This window comes from Schistocerca cancellata, chromosome 7 (genome assembly GCF_023864275.1).
Source record: "Schistocerca cancellata isolate TAMUIC-IGC-003103 chromosome 7, iqSchCanc2.1, whole genome shotgun sequence".
Lineage (NCBI taxonomy): Eukaryota > Metazoa > Arthropoda > Insecta > Orthoptera > Acrididae > Schistocerca > Schistocerca cancellata.
The window spans coordinates 111,760,464-111,777,824 of NC_064632.1; the positions used below are offsets into that span (position 1 = coordinate 111,760,464).

The 17,361-nt window shown below is 44.2% G+C and overlaps 1 protein-coding gene across 1 annotated transcript in view; it reads left to right on the forward strand.

The window, feature by feature from the left end:
- The window catches only part of LOC126092095 (mediator of RNA polymerase II transcription subunit 17), a 111,787-nt gene that overhangs the window by 77,025 nt on the left and 17,401 nt on the right, over positions 1-17,361 (forward strand). The window lies entirely within an intron of this gene.

Sequence of the window (17,361 nt, forward strand, 5' to 3'; positions counted from 1 at the left end):
ACATAGTGAAAACTGGTTGATGATCTTCACTAAAGCGAACGCTTTTCAGTCTTTGTACACTTTCTGGATGGAGCGAATTTGAAAGGAAGCTTTCAAATGGGTTCCCAGTAAGGGAAACTGTACCATGCAAATGTCTGCATCTGAACTATGTCCATATTCTGAAAACCACTTTGAAATGCAAGGCAAAAGGTACTTGCCATTGTACAACATATTGGGGTTTCATCCCATTCCATTTGTGTGTGAAGTGAATGAAGGATGATTTCTTGAATGTCTCTGTAAATATGCATGTACGCAATGCCTTTTTTCTGTTCAACTTTGTGCATGCACTCACATTTCTAACAGTGCAGCTACACATGTGCTTTTGTGCATGTAATTTCCTCCATTAGATGGGAATCTCATGTGGTGTTTAGCAGATGACAGGCAACTGAGGACCATGTATATTTTGTTGTGTGCTCTAAGGTGATTTATGTGCAATAATGTGTGTTACTCCAGAGAAAGCATGTTGAAATTTATAGATGATTACAGATAAAGGTAAATGATATGGAACACCATTTCTGAAGATAATTTGAATAAAAATGTGAGATGTGTTATCCTCAGTTTCAAATATTAGATGAAAAGTCTCTGATCATTTTACTGAGAAGAATAAAATAAGTCTCGAAGTAGGAAAACAGAGAAGCATGATCCAACAAATCTGTGAAAAGAGTATATGAAAACTGTGGATGAATATTTGTGCTGTGATGGTTTGATAGCACAACCGTTTGGGAGCTTTACATTTCAAAAAAAGAAAAGATGAGGTTCAGGTACATATAGCTCCTCAAGAAAGTGCTAGTGATTGACATGAAGGACTTTGCTGATGCAAAAAATCCAAAATTGGAAACTTCAGCTTCCATACTAGTGGATTCTGGGATGGTCTGTGACATTCCCAAATTTGTCGAGTCTGAGGACGTTAATCTATACACGGTGTCTCAAAGCTTCTGTGTCAGATTGAAGTAGTAGATTGTTGATCCGCAGCCGATTATATTGAGATAGGGAACACATGATTGAAAATGAGTATTTATTGTGTTATGGTTACACACAACATACACTGCATAACAATAATGTAGTGCATAGTAATTGTTCAGAATGATGATCGCCAGTCTCCCTGCACATTGTCCAATGGCACATGCAGTTCTGCTGCACTCTTGCAAAGATCCCTGGTTTCTGTTGTACACTCGAACAGGTAGCAGGTGATAAACAGTGTACACCATTGACCAGTTTATGTTGTTCATGGATGAGGTGTCATTCACCTGTCATGGTATTTTCGATAGCCACAACAGTCATATTGGTGGCTACCAGCAATGATTCTCTGTCAATGTAGGAATAGGCATTGTCCAAGATCACGTAATAGGACATTATCCAACAGTAGATAAAAAGTTCTTGGCTGATGCATAACTTTATTCCTAGGTAAGTTTAGTCATGTTAGTGTAACTGTTGAATTGTTAATTCCATATGTAATTTGCCAAAAGTGTCATTGAACTAATTTTACATTACTCAGGGATTGATACATTAAGAAGTTGAAATGACTATTTTTGCCTTATTATCGTGTTTATCTTTGCATTATTATCTTTGGAATTAGTAATGTACTTGACAATGGGGTTACAACCCGAAACCTAGGTTGTGTAGTAACAATAATAAAATTTGTGAAACAAAGCTTCAATTAAAATGATTTTTGCAGTTATCTTTCTGCATAGTTGTAAAATTTTTTGGCACCATTTTGGCATATACCTTTTGCATGTGCAAAACTTTGGTCAAAATTATCCTCATTGTTAAATGTCAGTCTGATCTCCTAGAGCATGCACATGTTTGACATTTTTGTCAGTTTGTGAAGTTGAAGCGAGGTTCATCTTCAACATGTTCTCGGCCTTTCAAAAATTATTTGTGCCGGTGAAAAAGTTCAGCTCCCGACAAGGAATATTCACCATATGTCTGTTCAACTTCTCAGAGGTCACATTTGCAGGTTCTCGAAGTTTGACACAAAACTTGATGGCATAACATTGCTCTAAATAGTGTTCTTCCATTTTTGTAACACCCAACAACAACACAACTACACTGATGGCAGTCTCAGAAATCACATGATGGCTGTATGGAGCTGAAACCTGGACTGAGCATTGGAGGAACATTGGTCTACACAAGTAGAACAACACAGCATTGTCAGCTCACTTGTAGTGCTTTTGTATGTCCATCCTTTTGGCTGGAGGTCTTGGGCACCAAGGCCATTCACTATTGTAATAAAGTGAAACGCCTACAGCCGTACTTACGATCTCTTTTATTGTGTAGATACCAGTTTTGTCACTTCAGTGTGCCATCTTCAGGCATAGTTGATGCTGAAGGGGTTAAAATGATCCATATATACCCACATCATTGGCCAACATAACTGATTTACACAGACTGCAGTTGATGGTTGGAGTGCTGACACCGAAGTTTACAGATAGTCTGTGTAAACAAGGTATGTTGGTCACTGATGCGGGTATGTATGGATCGTGTAACCCCATCAACATCTACTATGGCGTGAAGAGGGCACATTGAAATGCCAGAACTGGCAGCTACACAATATCTAAGATCATATGGACAGCTGTAGGCATTTCATTTTCTTACAACACTTGCAGTGTTGTCAGTCTCATTAAGCCTCATTACTTTTCTTACTCACCGCGTACCTTGAGTTAGGCAGTAGGCTTGTTCACAGCAGGACTAGTATCCACATAGACCATGTGATGATGTCTGGTGCATGGTCAGTGGTACGCCCAGAAACAGCACTGGACATGAAATGGCACCACATCATCTTTTCAGACAAGTCCCAGTTTTGCATACCGCATAATGATGGATGTGTCCATGTGCGGAATGTCCAAGGAAAATGATGGTTGCCAGATTGTTTTCGTTGTCACCATACAAGCCTAGTATCTGACAGGATGGTATGGGGTGGCATTGAGTAGACAACATGTCACTTTTAGCGAGAGCAGGCATTCCCTACAGGGGAAACAGCAACTGTTGAAACTAAGTTCTTCTTGTTGCATTCAATACTTTTTATCGATTGATTTCACTCAAATTAATAAGAGCATCATCAAAAACTGTGGAATTTCCACTGTGGGATAAACAAAGTGTTGCGTATGGAACTTTAAAAGAATGTAATCAGTTTTCAGTATGATAAATTAGCTCAGAGTAACTGAAAAGCGTGTGCGCGCGAAATAGAAATTTACATTTGAATCATTGTTATTATGCGCGTGTATACAGACATGTCACTCTCGCATTAGACAAAATTCATTGTGCTGTAGTATCTGTACATCTGTAAAAATATCTAAAAAGAAAGATGGTGAGACTTACCAAACAAAAGCGCTGGCAGGTCGATAGACACACAAACAAACACAAACATACACACAAAATTCTAGCTTTCGCAACCAATGGTTGCCTCGTCAGGAAAGAGGGAAGGAGAGGGAAAGACAAAAGGATTTGGGTTTTAAGGGAGAGGGTAAGGAGTCATTCCAATCCCGGGAGCGGAAAGACTTACCTTAGGGGGAAAAAAGGACAGGTATACACTCACACACACACACACACACACACACACACACACACACACACACACACACACACATCCATCCGCATATACACAGACACAAGCAAAAATGTCTGCTTGTGTCTGTGTGTATGCGGATGGATATGTGTGTGTGTGTGTGTGTGTGCGCGAGTGTATACCTGTCCTTTTTTCCCCCTAAGGTAAGTCTTTCCACTCCCGGGATTGGAATGACTCCTTACCCTCTCCCTTAAAACCCAAATCCTTTTGTCTTTCCCTCTCCTTCCCTCTTTCCTGACGAGGCAACCGTTGGTTGCGAAAGCTAGAATTTTGTGTGTATGTTTGTGTTTGTTTGTGTGTCTATCGACCTGCCAGCGCTTTTGTTTGGTAAGTCTCACCATCTTTCTTTTTAGATATATTTTTCCCGCGTGGAATGTTTCCCTCTATTATATTCATATCTGTAAAAATATCATTAGAAATGTATTGTTAAAAGTACACATTTATAAAATTCACCTTTGAAAATATTTCTGTAAGGATAAAATAGAATGTAGTTGAGATTATGCCTTGTGTGCTTATCTATGGTACTTTGTTGAATAACTGGAAGAATCCATGTAAATTAAACCTGTTTTGTTCATTTAATTAATTTTGTGGGTTTTTCTTTTCTATGAAAATTTCTAATTCTTCCAAGATGTTTAGCATAGGGCCCTTATGTGCGGTGTGGATAGTTTTCATGCTATCTTGAATCTTATCTAAAGTATGCTTGGTTGTCTTGAAGTGCTCACACTATGCTGTAAGATTTTAATTTAAATTACAACTTACTTTAAATAGTATTTTGGTTTGCTTAATGTACATGCTCTGACAATTTTGACAATGTAGTATATATATATATACTCCTGAATTGTCCTTGTGGACATTCCCCTTGTGTTTTAATTCATATCTAAGGGAAAAATTTTGCAATACAATTGTTACTGGACCTTTTCATATGTTCGCTGTATACTATTTATTTTCTACTGGTTTGTCTGTGTAATTGTGTTTCGTCCATTTAATTTGGACAGCAGTCATTACATTTCTGGTGTGTTAAGGCTGATGACTGTACCGTATGTTCCTTGGTAGAACGTTCTCCAGACCTGTTGCCCATTGATCACATTTGGTCATGGATAGCAAGAGGCTGACATGCCACCACTCACCAGCCATCATGATTGATGAACTCTGGCATAGAGTTGATGCAGCATGAAATGACATATCTGTATAACTTGTAAATAATAGATTTCAGCTATCAGTCGTTGTTGTTGTTGTGGTCTTCAGTCCTGAGACTGGTTTGATGCAGCTCTCCATGCTACTCTATCCTGTGCAAGCTTCTTCATCTCCCAGTATCTACTGCAACCTACATCCTTCTGAATCTGCTTAGTGTATTCATCTCTTGGTCTCCCTCTACGATTTTTACCCTCCACACTGCCCTCCAATGCTAAATTTGTGATCCCTTGATGCCTCAAAACATGTCCTACCAACCGATCCCTTCTTCTAGTCAAGTTGTGCCACAAACTTCTCTTCTCCCCAATCCTATTCAATACCTCCTCATTAGTTACGTGATCTACCCACCTTATCTTCAGCATTCTTCTGTAGCACCACATTTCGAAAGCTTCTATTCTCTTCTTGTCCAAACTAGTTATCGTCCATGTTTCACTTCCATACATGGCTACACTCCATACAAATACTTTCAGAAACGACTTCCTCACACTTAAATCTATACTCGATGTTAACAAATTCCTCTTCTTGAGAAACGCTTTCCTTGCCATTGCCAGTCTACATTTTATATCCTCTCTACTTTGACCATCATCGGTTATTTTACTCCCTAAATAGCAAAACTCCTTTACTACTTTAAGTGTCTCATTTCCTAATCTAATTCCCTCAGCATCACCCGACTTAATTTGACTACATTCCATTATCCTCATTTCGCTTTTGTTGATGTTCACCTTATATCCTCCTTTCAAGACACTGTCCATTCCGTTCAACTGCTCTTCCAAGTCCTTTGCTGTCTCTGACAGAATTACAATGTCATCGGCGAACCTCAAAGTTTTTACTTCTTCTCCATGAATTTTAATACCTACTCCGAATTTTTCTTTTGTTTCCTTTACTGCTTGCTCAATATACAGATTGAATAACATCGGGGAGAGGCTACAACCCTGTCTTACTCCTTTCCCAACCACTGCTTCCCTTTCATGCCCCTCGACTCTTATAACTGCCATCTGGTTTCTGTACAAACTGTAAGTAGCCTTTCGCTCCCTGTATTTTATCCCTGCCACCTTCAGAATTTGAAAGAGAGTATTCCAGTTAACATTGTCAAAAGCTTTCTCTAAGTCTACAAATGCTAGAAACGTAGGTTTGCCTTTTCTGAATCTTTCTTCTAAGATAAGTCGTAAGGTCAGTATTGCCTCACGTGTTCCAACATTTCTACGGAATCCAAACTGATCTTCCCCGAGGTCGGCTTCTACCAGTTTTTCCATTCGTCTGTAAAGAATTCGCGTTAGTATTTTGCAGCTGTGACTTATTAAACTGATAGTTCGGTAATTTTCACATCTGTCAACACCTGCTTTCTTTGGGATTGGAATTATTATATTCTTCTTGAAGTCTGAGGGTATTTCGCCTGTCTCATACATCGTGCTCACCAGATGGTAGAGTTTTGTCATGACTGGCTCTCCCGAGGCCATCAGTAGTTCAAATGGAATGTTGTCTACTCCCGGGGCCTTGTTTCGACTCAGGTCTTTCAGTGCTCTGTCAAACTCTTCACGCAGTATCTTATCTCCCATTTCGTCTTCATCTACATCCTCTTCCATTTCCATAATATTGTCCTCAAGTACATCGCCCTTGTATAAACCCTCTATATACTCCTTCCACCTTTCTGCTTTCCCTTCTTTGCTTAGAACTGGGTTGCCATCTGAGCTCTTGATATTCATACAAGTGGTTCTCTTCTCTCCAAAGGTCTCTTTAATTTTCCTGTAGGCAGTATCTATCTTACCCCTAGTGAGAAAAGCCTCTACATCCTTACATTTGTCCTCTAGCCACCCCTGCTTAGCCATTTTGCACTTCCTGTCGATATCATTTTTGAGACGTCTGTATTCCTTTTTGCCTGCTTCATTTACTGCATTTTTGTATTTTCTCCTTTCATCAATTAAATTCAATATTTCTTCTGTTACCCAAGGATTTCTATTAGCCCTCGTCTTTTTACCTACTTGATCCTCTGCTGCCTTCACTACTTCATCCCTCAGAGCTACCCATTCTTCTTCTACTGTATTTATTTCCCCCATTCCTGTCAATTGTTCCCTTATGCTCTCCCTGAAACTCTCTACAACCTCTGGTTCTTTCAGTTTATCCAGGTCCCATCTCCTTAAATTCCCACCTTTTTGCAGTTTCTTCAGTTTCAATCTGCAGTTCATAACCAATAGATTGTGGTCAGAATCCACATCTGCCCCAGCAAATGTCTTACAATTTAAAACCTGGTTCCTAAATCTCTGTCTTACCATTATATAGTCTATCTGATACCTACTAGTATCTCCAGGATTCTTCCAGGTATACAACCTTCTTTTATGATTCTTGAACCAAGTGTTGGCTATGATTAAGTTATGCTCTGTGCAAAATTCTACAAGGCGGCTTCCTCTTTCATTCCTTCCCCCCAATCCATATTCACCTACTATGTTTCCTTCTCTCCCTTTTCCTACTGACGAATTCCAGTCACCCATGACTATTAAATTTTCGTCTCCTTTCACTACCTGAATAATTTCTTTTATCTCGTCATACATTTCATCTATTTCTTCATCATCTGCAGAGGTAGTTGGCATATAAACTTGTACTACTGTAGTAGGCATGGGCTTTGTGTCTATCTTGGCCACAATAATGCGTTCACTATGCTGTTTGTAGTAGCTAACCCGCACTCCTATTTTTTTATTCATTATTAAACCTACTCCTGCATTACCCCTATTTGATTTTGTATTTATAACCCTGTAATCACCTGACCAAAAGTCTTGTTCCTCCTGCCACCGAACTTCACTAATTCCCACTATATCTAACTTTAACCTATCCATTTCCCTTTTTAAATTTTCTAACCTACCTGCCCGATTAATGGATCTGACATTCCACGCTCCGATCCGTAGAACGCCAGTTTTCTTTCTCCTGATAACGACGTCCTCCTGAGTAGTCCCCGCCCGGAGATCCGAATGGGGGACTATTTTACCTCCGGAATATTTTACCCAAGAGGACGCCATCATCATTTAATCATACAGTAGAGCTGCATGTCCTCGGGAAAAATTACGGCTGTAGTTTCCCCTTGCTTTCAGCCGTTCGCAGTACCAGCACAGCAAGGCCGTTTTGGTTAATGTTACAAGGCCAGATCAGTCAATCATCCAGACTGTTGCCCCTGCAACTACTGAAAAGGCTGCTGCCCCTCTTCAGGAACCACATGTTTGTCTGGCCTCTCAACAGATACCCCTCCGTTGTGGTTGCACCTACGGTACGGCCATCTGTATCGCTGAGGCACGCAAGCCTCCCCACCAGCGGCAAGGTCCATGGTTCATGGGAGGAGCTATCAGTCAGTCATCCTTTTTAAATTTGTTATTGGCAGATCTAGATTTCAGCTAGAAACTAGCCATTCTCAATGCCCTATTATTTTTTATCAATGCATGTAATGCCTGTGGGTCGGGCTTCATCCACAGTTCATTTGAACTGCTCACTAATGGGAGTTATTCGCTTGTGACAAGCTGGGGGATGTTTCTGTAACCATCATGCCCCATAAGAGCTTAAATATGGTCCAGGGTATCATATTTCACAGAGACCTTCTTTTGCAGTCTAACGATGAGCTGCACACCAATTTAGAGCGGCGAGGTGTACATTTCATCCAACATGTCCACCGTGGTCCGAAGGATAATCAGGTTGCCACCAGTGCCTTCATCTTGGCCTTTGAGGGTGATACATTGCCCGAGAAGGTCAAGGTGATGGTTTACCGGTGTGATGTAAAGCCCTATATCCCTCCCCCGATGCGGTGCTTTAAGTGCTGGAAGCTCGGCCATATATCTTCCCGCTGTACTTCCAGCATCACATGCTGAGATTGCGGATGCCCATCACATCCCAATATACCATGTGCCCCGTATGCCATCTGTGTCAACTGCAGAGTGTACCATTCGTCTTGCTCGCCTGACTACAGGATTCTCCAGAGAGAAAGGAAAATTATGGAGTACAAGACCCTGGACAGACTGACCTACACTGTGGCTAAGAGAAAATTTGAACACCTGCATCCTGTGCGTATGACATCGTCTTACGCTGCCGCTACAACACTTCTGGCACCATCAGCTCCACCAACCCAGATTACCTATCAGAGCCGGAAGACTACACCTGCCCACTTGATGCCCATTTCCTTCCCTGTTGCTCCTGCACCACCTACCTCGGGAGAACACCCCCCCCCCCCCCCCAACCATAGGGGACATCCGTCCACACTTCTAAACTTCTAAGCTGGAGAAGCGTAAGTCTTCTTCGGCTTCTCTCGCTAGGAAGGGGTCCCTTGGGTCACTCCCTTCCCAGGTTTCTTCTAGTGGGAAAGACGACACCAGCCAGTGGCTGAAGAGCCCAAAAGCAGCTGGTCGTAGGGCTTCACGCTCATCCTCAGTCCCGGAGACTGAGCCAGTGAAGTCCTCCCAGCCAGGGAAACCCAAGGAGCAGCGAGAGAAATCCAAAAAGAAAACCCCTAAGACCAAGGAAATTGCGGTGGTACCCACACCACTGCTACCTACAAGCTCTGCGGCTGAGGATGGGGTGGAGATTTTGGCGTCCACTGAGGACCTAGATCTCGCCAGACCCTCAGACACAATGCATATAGACTGCTCAGGTAATAAATCAGTGGCAGGAGGTGACTCTGAGGCATAAACAACCTCATTGAATGTTCCATGCCTTCCCAGTCTCACAATGTCATCCTCCAGTGGAATTGTGGTGGCTTTTTCCCCCTCCTGGCTGAGCTGTGGCAACTGTTTAGCTTACACCTGCTATCTGCATTGCCCTCCAGGAAACCTGGTTCCCAGCAATGCGAACCCCTGCCCTCTGCTACTACAAGGGATATTACAGGAACCATAGCGACTATAATTGAGTGTCAGGTGGAGTTTGCGTTTATGTACTAAACTTCGTCTGTAGTGAACGTGCCCCTTCAAACCCCTCATGAAGCTGTGGCTGTCAGAATAAGGATGACACAGGAAATAACTGTTTGCATTGTCTATCTTCCTCCAGATAGTGCAGTACCCCTGAATGTATTAGCTGCACTGATTGATCAACTCCCTAAACCTTTCCTACTTCTGGGAGATTTTAATGCCTATAACCCCTTGTGGGGTGGTACCATTGTTACTGGCCGAGGCGGAGATGTCGAAACTTTACTGTCGCAATTCGACCTCTGCCTCTTAAATACTGGGGCCGCCACACATTTCAGTGTGGCTCATGGTAGTTACTCGACCATTGCTTTATCAATTTGCAGCCTAGGGCTTCTCCCATCTATCCACTGGAGAGCACATGACGACCTGCATGGTAGTGACTACTTCCCCATCTTCCTGTCACTGCCCCAGCATCAGGCACATGGACGCCCGCCCAGATGGTCTTTGAACAAGGCGGACTGGGGAACTTTCACCTCTGCTGTCACCACTGAAGCTCCTCCACATGGTAACATCGATGTGATGGTTGAGCAGGTGACTAGCACAATTGTTTCTGCGGCAGAAAACTTGATCCCTCACTCCTTAGGGTGCCTGAGGCGTAAGGCAGTCCCTTGGTGGTCACCAGAAGTCGCTAAAGCAGTTAAAGAGTGTCGGTGAGCTCCACAGCGGCATAAGCGGAACCATTCCCTGGAGCACCTCATAGCCTTTAAATGGCTCTGTGCCCATGTTCGCTACCTTATCAAACAACGGAAGAAGGAGTGTTGGGAGAGATACATCTCCACCATTGGGAGCCACATGGCACCTTCCCAAGTCTGGGCAAAGATCAAATGTCTTTTCAGCCTTTCGCACACTCAAACAGCGGCTGGAAGGGAACATCCTGTCATTCACTACATGCTGCAGTGAATCGTATAACACCCCATTTACAGAGTGGGAGCTCCTCAGTGCCCTTGCACATTGCCCTGACACAGCTCCTGGGCCTGATTGCATCCACAACCAGATGCTTAAAAATCTCTCATCTGACTATAAGTGACATCTTCTCATCATCTTCAACCGGATCTGGTGTGATGGCATCTTTCCATCGCAATGGCGGGAGAGCACCATCATTCCGGTGCTCAAACCTGGTAAAAACCTGCTTGATGTGGATAGCCATCTGCCCATCAGCCTCACCAACGTTCTTTGTAAGCTGCTGGAACGTACGGTATGTCAGCGATTGGGTTGGGTCCTGGAGTCACATGGCTTGCTGGCTCCATGTCAGAGTGGGTTCCGCCAGGGTCGCTCTACCACTGATAACCTTATGTCCATTGAGTCTGCCATCCGAACAGCCTTTTCCAGATGGCAACACCTGATTACCATCTTTTTTGACTTACGTAAAGCATACGACACGACTTGGCGACATCATATCCTTGCCACATTGTATCAGTGGGGTCTCCAGGGACCAATCTTGATTTTTATCCAAAACTTCCTGTTGCTCCATACTTTCTGTGTCCAGGTTCGTGACTCCCATAGTTTCATCCATATCCAGGAGAATGGAGTCTCGCAGGGCTCTGTATTGAGTGTCTCTCTATTTTTAGTGGCCATTACTGGTCTAGCAGCAGCTGTCGGGCCCTCCGCCTCACCTTCTCTGGATGCAGACGACTTCTGTATTTCGTACTGCTGCTCCAGTAATGTTGTTGCTGAGCGGCGCCTCCAGGGAGCCATCCACAAGGAGCAGTCATGGGCTCTAGCCCACGGCTTCCAGTTTTCAGCCGCAACGTCATATGTTGTGCAGTTCTGTCGGTGTCGTACCATTCATCCAGAACCCGCACTTTACCTTAATGATGATCCACTCACTGTAGTGGAGATGTATCAGTTCCTAGGACTGGTTTTCGGTGCTCGATTGACTTGGCTCCCTCATCTTTGTCAGCTTAAGCAGAAGTGCTGGCAGCACCTCAATGCCCCCCATTGCCTGAGCAACACCAATTGGGGTGCGGATTGCTCTAAGCTGCTGCAGTTCTACAGAGCCCTTGTCCAATACTGGATTGACTATGGGAGTGTGGTTTATGGTTCGGCAGCACCTCCAGCATTGCATTTACTCGACCCTGTTCACCCCTGTGGGGTTCGATTAGCAACAGGAGCTTTTAGAACAAGTCCAGTAACCAATGTACTGGTGGAGGCTGATGTCCCTCCACTGAAGATCAGATGTATGCAACTGCTCGCCAGTTATGCAGCACACATTCATTGTTCCCCTAAGCATCCGAATTACCGTCTCCTTTTCCCGCCCGTGGCAGGCCATCTCCCGCATCGGCGGCCAGATTGGGGCTAACAATTGTGGTTTGAACTGGAGTCCTTCCCTTTACCACCTCTACTTGCTGTTCGTTCACATATGCCTCAGCCACAGCTTCGTCTGGACCTTTTACATGGCCCTAAGGACTCCATTAACCCCGCCGCTCTCCGCTGTCACTTCCTCTCGATTCTTGACATGATCCGGGGTTCTGAAGTGGTTTACACTGACTGCTCAATGGCTGATGGTCATGTAGACCTTGCCAGTTGGCCGCAGTGTTTTCACTGGGTGGCCATATCTCGTGCTCTTGAGTACATCCGCTCATGCCCTGGCAAGTCATTTCTCCTGTGTACTGTCTCAATGAGCAGCCTACAAGCTACTGACCAATGCTACCCTCACCACCCTATGGTAGCGTCCATTCAGGAGTCCATCTATGGCCTGGAACAGTCCCGCTGTTCTGTGTTGTTTGTGTGGGCCTCAGGACACGTCGGAATCCCTGGCAACTAACTTGCCAACGGGCTGGCCAAACAGGCGATGCGGAAACTGCTTCTGGAGATAGGCATCTCCGAAGCTGACCTGTGTTCTGTCATACCCCACAGGGTTTTCCGGCCTTGGGAGACAGAATGGCATAACAGCACACACAACAAACTGCGTGTCATTAAGGAGACTATGAATGTGTGGAAGTCTTCCATGCAGGCCTCTCGCAGTTACCTACTCGGTCGCGAGGACCCACTTCAGTGTCGCTGTGGCTCCTAACTGACATTCGTCCACCTCTTGCTGGACTGCCCACTTTAGCCTCTCTGCGGCAGCCTTTTAACTTTCCCAGCACCCTGCCTTCGGTGTTGGGCGACAATACCTCCACAGCAGCTTTATTTTTACATTTTATCCGTGAGAGTGGGTTTTATACTTCTATCTAGGTTTTAGCACATGTCCTTTGTCACTCTCTGTCCTCCACCTTAGTGCTTTTAGGGTGGAGGTTTTAATGTATTGCAGAGTGGCTGGCTTTCCCTTTTCATTCTCGTGGTTGGCCAACCACTTTTATGTTTTACTCTCTTATGTTTCTAGCATGTCTCTGTTGTTTTCTTGTCCTCTTTTGTTCCTTTTAGTGTTTGTTGCCTTCCCTTCGTGCTTGTGTCTTTTCCTTTCTTTCCATTTTGTATTATATGTTTCATCCATTTTATTCTCACACTTGTGGCATTGTGTTTTATTAGGACCAAGGGATCGATGACCTCATAGTTTGGTCCCTTCTCCCGCCTCTAAAGCAACCAACCAACCAACCACTCCGCCACAGGCTGTGCATTATGAACAGGTGCTCGATCGTGTTGATAGATGCAGTCATCATCCTCGAGTTGTTCTTCAACAGTGGGAAGCAGGAAGGCGCTTAAAACGTCGATGTAGGCCTGCGCTGTGATAGATCCACACAAAACAACAAGGGGTGCAAGCCCCTCCATGAAAAACACGACCACACCATAACACCACCACCTCCGAATTTTACTGTTGGCACTACACACAATGGCAGATGACGTCCATTGGGCATTCGCCATACCCACACCCTGCCATCAGATCACCACATTGTGTACTGTGATTCGTTACTCCATACAACTTTTTTCCACTGTTCATCATCCAATGTTTACGCTCCTTACACCAAGTGAGGCATCGTTTGGCATTTACCGGTGTGATGTGTGGCTTATGAGGAGGCACTCGACCATGAAATCCATGTTTTCTCACCTTCCATCTGTCATAGTACTTGCAGTGGATCCTGATGCAGTTAGGAATTCCTGTTTGATGCTCTGGATAGATGTCTGTCTATTACACATTATGACCATCTTCAGCTGCCGGCGGTCTCTGTCAGTCAACAGATGAGATCAGCCTGTACGCTTTTGTGCTGTACGTGTCCCTTAATGTTTCCACTTCACTATCACATCACATCAGAAACAGTGGATGTAGGGATGTTTAGGAATGTGGAAATCACACATACAGACATATGGCGCAAGTGACACCCAGTCACCTGACTACGTTTGAAATCCATGAGTTCCGTGGAGCACCCCATTCTGCTCTCTCACAATGTCTAATGACTACTGAGGTCGCTGATATGGAGTACCTGGCAGTAGGTGGCAACACGATGCACCTAATATAAAAAAGTGTGTTTTTGGGGGATCTGGATACTTTTAATCACATAGTGTGTATATAGCAAGAAGAGGAGTGGTCCCAAGTTTGAACCCTGTGGCATGTCAATAGCAAATTGTTTTGTCTCAGAAGAGGATTTCTCCTAGGGCTGCATGAGCTATTTAACATGAACCTTTACTTGCTGTCAGTTATATATGAAGTAAACCACTTACTCATTGTACTTCAAAAGCCATATGCTTTAAGTTTGTGAAAAAGAATCCTGTGTTTTACAAAGCCAAATGCCTTAGGCAGATCTGCAAATTTTTTTAGAAAGTGATTGTAAAATAGACCTGCTATATGTTTGGTGTTATGAGCCACCTGGTCGTCTTTTTGTTCTTCGAATGATTTCCCCATTTCCCTTCTAAATATGGACTTATGGCGTGCTGGAGTAATTGAGGGGCAGCAATTTGTGTTAATCAGTACAATGGTAAAACAGCTAAAGTTGCAAATTTCACTTCTGAATGTTATCCATATTGTTTCAACTCTATATTCAGAGCTGTATCTCTGACATCATATACCAGTTGTTGGTTTTCTTATAACTCTTCTTAATAAAAAGCAATACCTCCAGTAACATAAAAGCATTTGCACATTTATCGTTATCCTGACCATTTTGCATAGTTCTCTCTTCCTGCTAAATGGTACTTGAATGCCTTTGGTTATTGTAGATTTTTCTCAGTACAATGCTGGTGCTATGATTCACAATTTTTGTAGGGAAGCAGCAGCTAAAAGCAGAGAAACTGAGTTAGAGATGCATCAAATGTTTACTTTACATCCAGCTGATGGTTTGCATGTTTCTATCTAAAGGTGTGAGCTGTGAGCTCATTAATTATTATAATAGTTTTCCTTGTTAATTCATGGTTTACAGTTGTCATGTTGTCTGTTATGGTGACTTGGTCATCAGTGTCTGATAACCCATTTAAAATTAGATGAACATTAACTTTGTTGACTGTGTCCTCACATACAAAATTGTTGTCTATTAAAGTGTCACTGTTGTGCATAATTCTAGTGGGAAAGTTTACTGCTGAGGTTAAACTGTAAGTGTTAAATTTCCTTATGATGTTTATGCTCATACTCCCATAAATAATTGATGTTGAAATAGCCACAGAATATGATGTGGCTCCTTTTGTCAGACAGTTGACAAGTTACATAACAGAATTTAAAAGTTATGCCTCAATTTGAGATAGAAATTTCTGAGAACATAAATCTAGAGCACACCATTGTATGTATAGTGAATCATGGACTGTGGAAAAATTGGAAAATATGGGGATCAGAGCATTTAAGATGTGGTGTTATACAGATACACTAAAGTTTAAATATAAAGATAAGAAGTAAACAAGTCATCTGCAGAATCCCCCCCCCCCCCCCCCCCCCCCCCCCCCCCCAGGGGGCTCACGGTTCTCTCGTGAGTACGTGCGTGGTGAGCACAGGGCCCCTAACTATTGCAGCCTTCCTTCTTTCCGGGGCTGCAGTTCCTTGCCCTTCCCCTCCTGTCCTCTCCTTGCTCCTTCCCCTTCGCCCTCTCCTCTCCTTGCTCCTTCCCCTTCGCCCTCTCCTCTCCATCTCTTGGTGTCCTTGCTTATGTTGGCCCCGCTATCCTCCTGGTTATGTTGGTTTTGCAATTTAGTTTTGTTGCATAATCACTTCATCCTTTTGGCACTCCCTGGTACCCCTCTGGGGTTTGACCTCCATTACTAAATTTCTCTTCCATAATGTGAGCCATTTGGGGAAGAACACCTTACCTAGTGTCTCCGACGTGTGCCTTCCTAGCTCATTCCACCATTTGTTTCACGTCATTGTCTGATGTTAGGGTGCATAGCTAGCATGGTAGCCAGCCCGTGTGGTGGGCCCCCTGAACACACAGTGGTCACACTTCTGATACCTGAGCTGCGACCTCCTCATGTAAGCCTAGGAGTGGTTGCTTGTCATCCTGGAGCATAGGAACTCCTGGTAATGGCCGCCGTGCCAGATGGCCCTTGCTGTGGCTGGGTGGTGCCCGTGAGGAGAACCCCTCATTGGAGTTGGTGGTATCAGAGTGGACACTATGCAAATGAAATGCATATGGGTCCAGAACTCTGGCCGTTCTTCTGTGGCCGTCTCTTTGCATGGAACTGATTATTCTAGTGCTGCTTCTCCTGCCCCTTCGGCCTTCCCTTCCATGGCTACCCCTGGGAGGAGGGTCAGGCCCGTCGGCTAGGGCCGAAACCTTTCCCCCGCTATCTGGTTTGCACCAGGGCTGATGGGGATACTTTCACCAATACCAAACCTTTATTCTTTGTGGAACACATTGAAGACAAGTTTGGCGAAGTGGACTCCCTGAGCAAGATGCGGTCGGGTTCGTTGTTGATCAAAACTGCTTCAATGGCCCAGTCTGCGGCCCTTCATGCCTGTAACCATCTTGCCACAATTCCTGTGTCCATTACCTCCCACCAGTCTCTAAATATGGTTCAAGGTGTGATTTTTCACAGGGACCTCATCCTTCAAACTGATGAGAAACTTCAGGACAATCTCGGACAGCAGGATGTTCACTTTGTTCAGCATGTTCAGAAGGGTCCGAAGGACAATTGCATTGATACTGGTGCCTTTATCCTGGCCTTTGAAGGGGATACCCTCCCTGAGAAAGTAAAGATTATGGTTTATCGATGTGATGTGAAGCCGTACATCCCACATCCTATGAGGTATTTTAAGACATGGACACATGTCTTCCCGCTGTTTGCAGCCCCCTCTCTGTGGTGACTGTGGACGTCCACTCCATGAGGGGAGTTCCTGTGTTCCCCTTCCTGTGTGTGTTAATTGTCATGGCAATCATTCTCCACGTTCACCAGATTGCCCAGTATGTAAGAAGAAAAAGAAGATACAGGAGTACAAGTCCCTTGATCGTTTAGCCTACACTGAGTCTTGTAAGAAGTATGCACGTCTTCACCCTGTGTCCATGACGTCTAGTTACACTTTAGTTACATCTTCACCCCTTCCTCCCCCTTCCTTACCCCAGTCCTGGATCCCTCTCCTGCGACTCCCACACCTTCTCCTCCGGGCACTGCTCCCCCTCCCCAGCCGGAGAAGTGTCCCTATGTCACGGTTATGGGCTACACTTCACTCTCCCCAAGGTTGCTGTTGGCAGTCCACCCTCCAAGGCCTTCACCTCCCAGATGGCCTTTGTACGGACCTGTTGATTCTTGTGGAACATCTTGCAACCCATTTTGCAATGACATCAG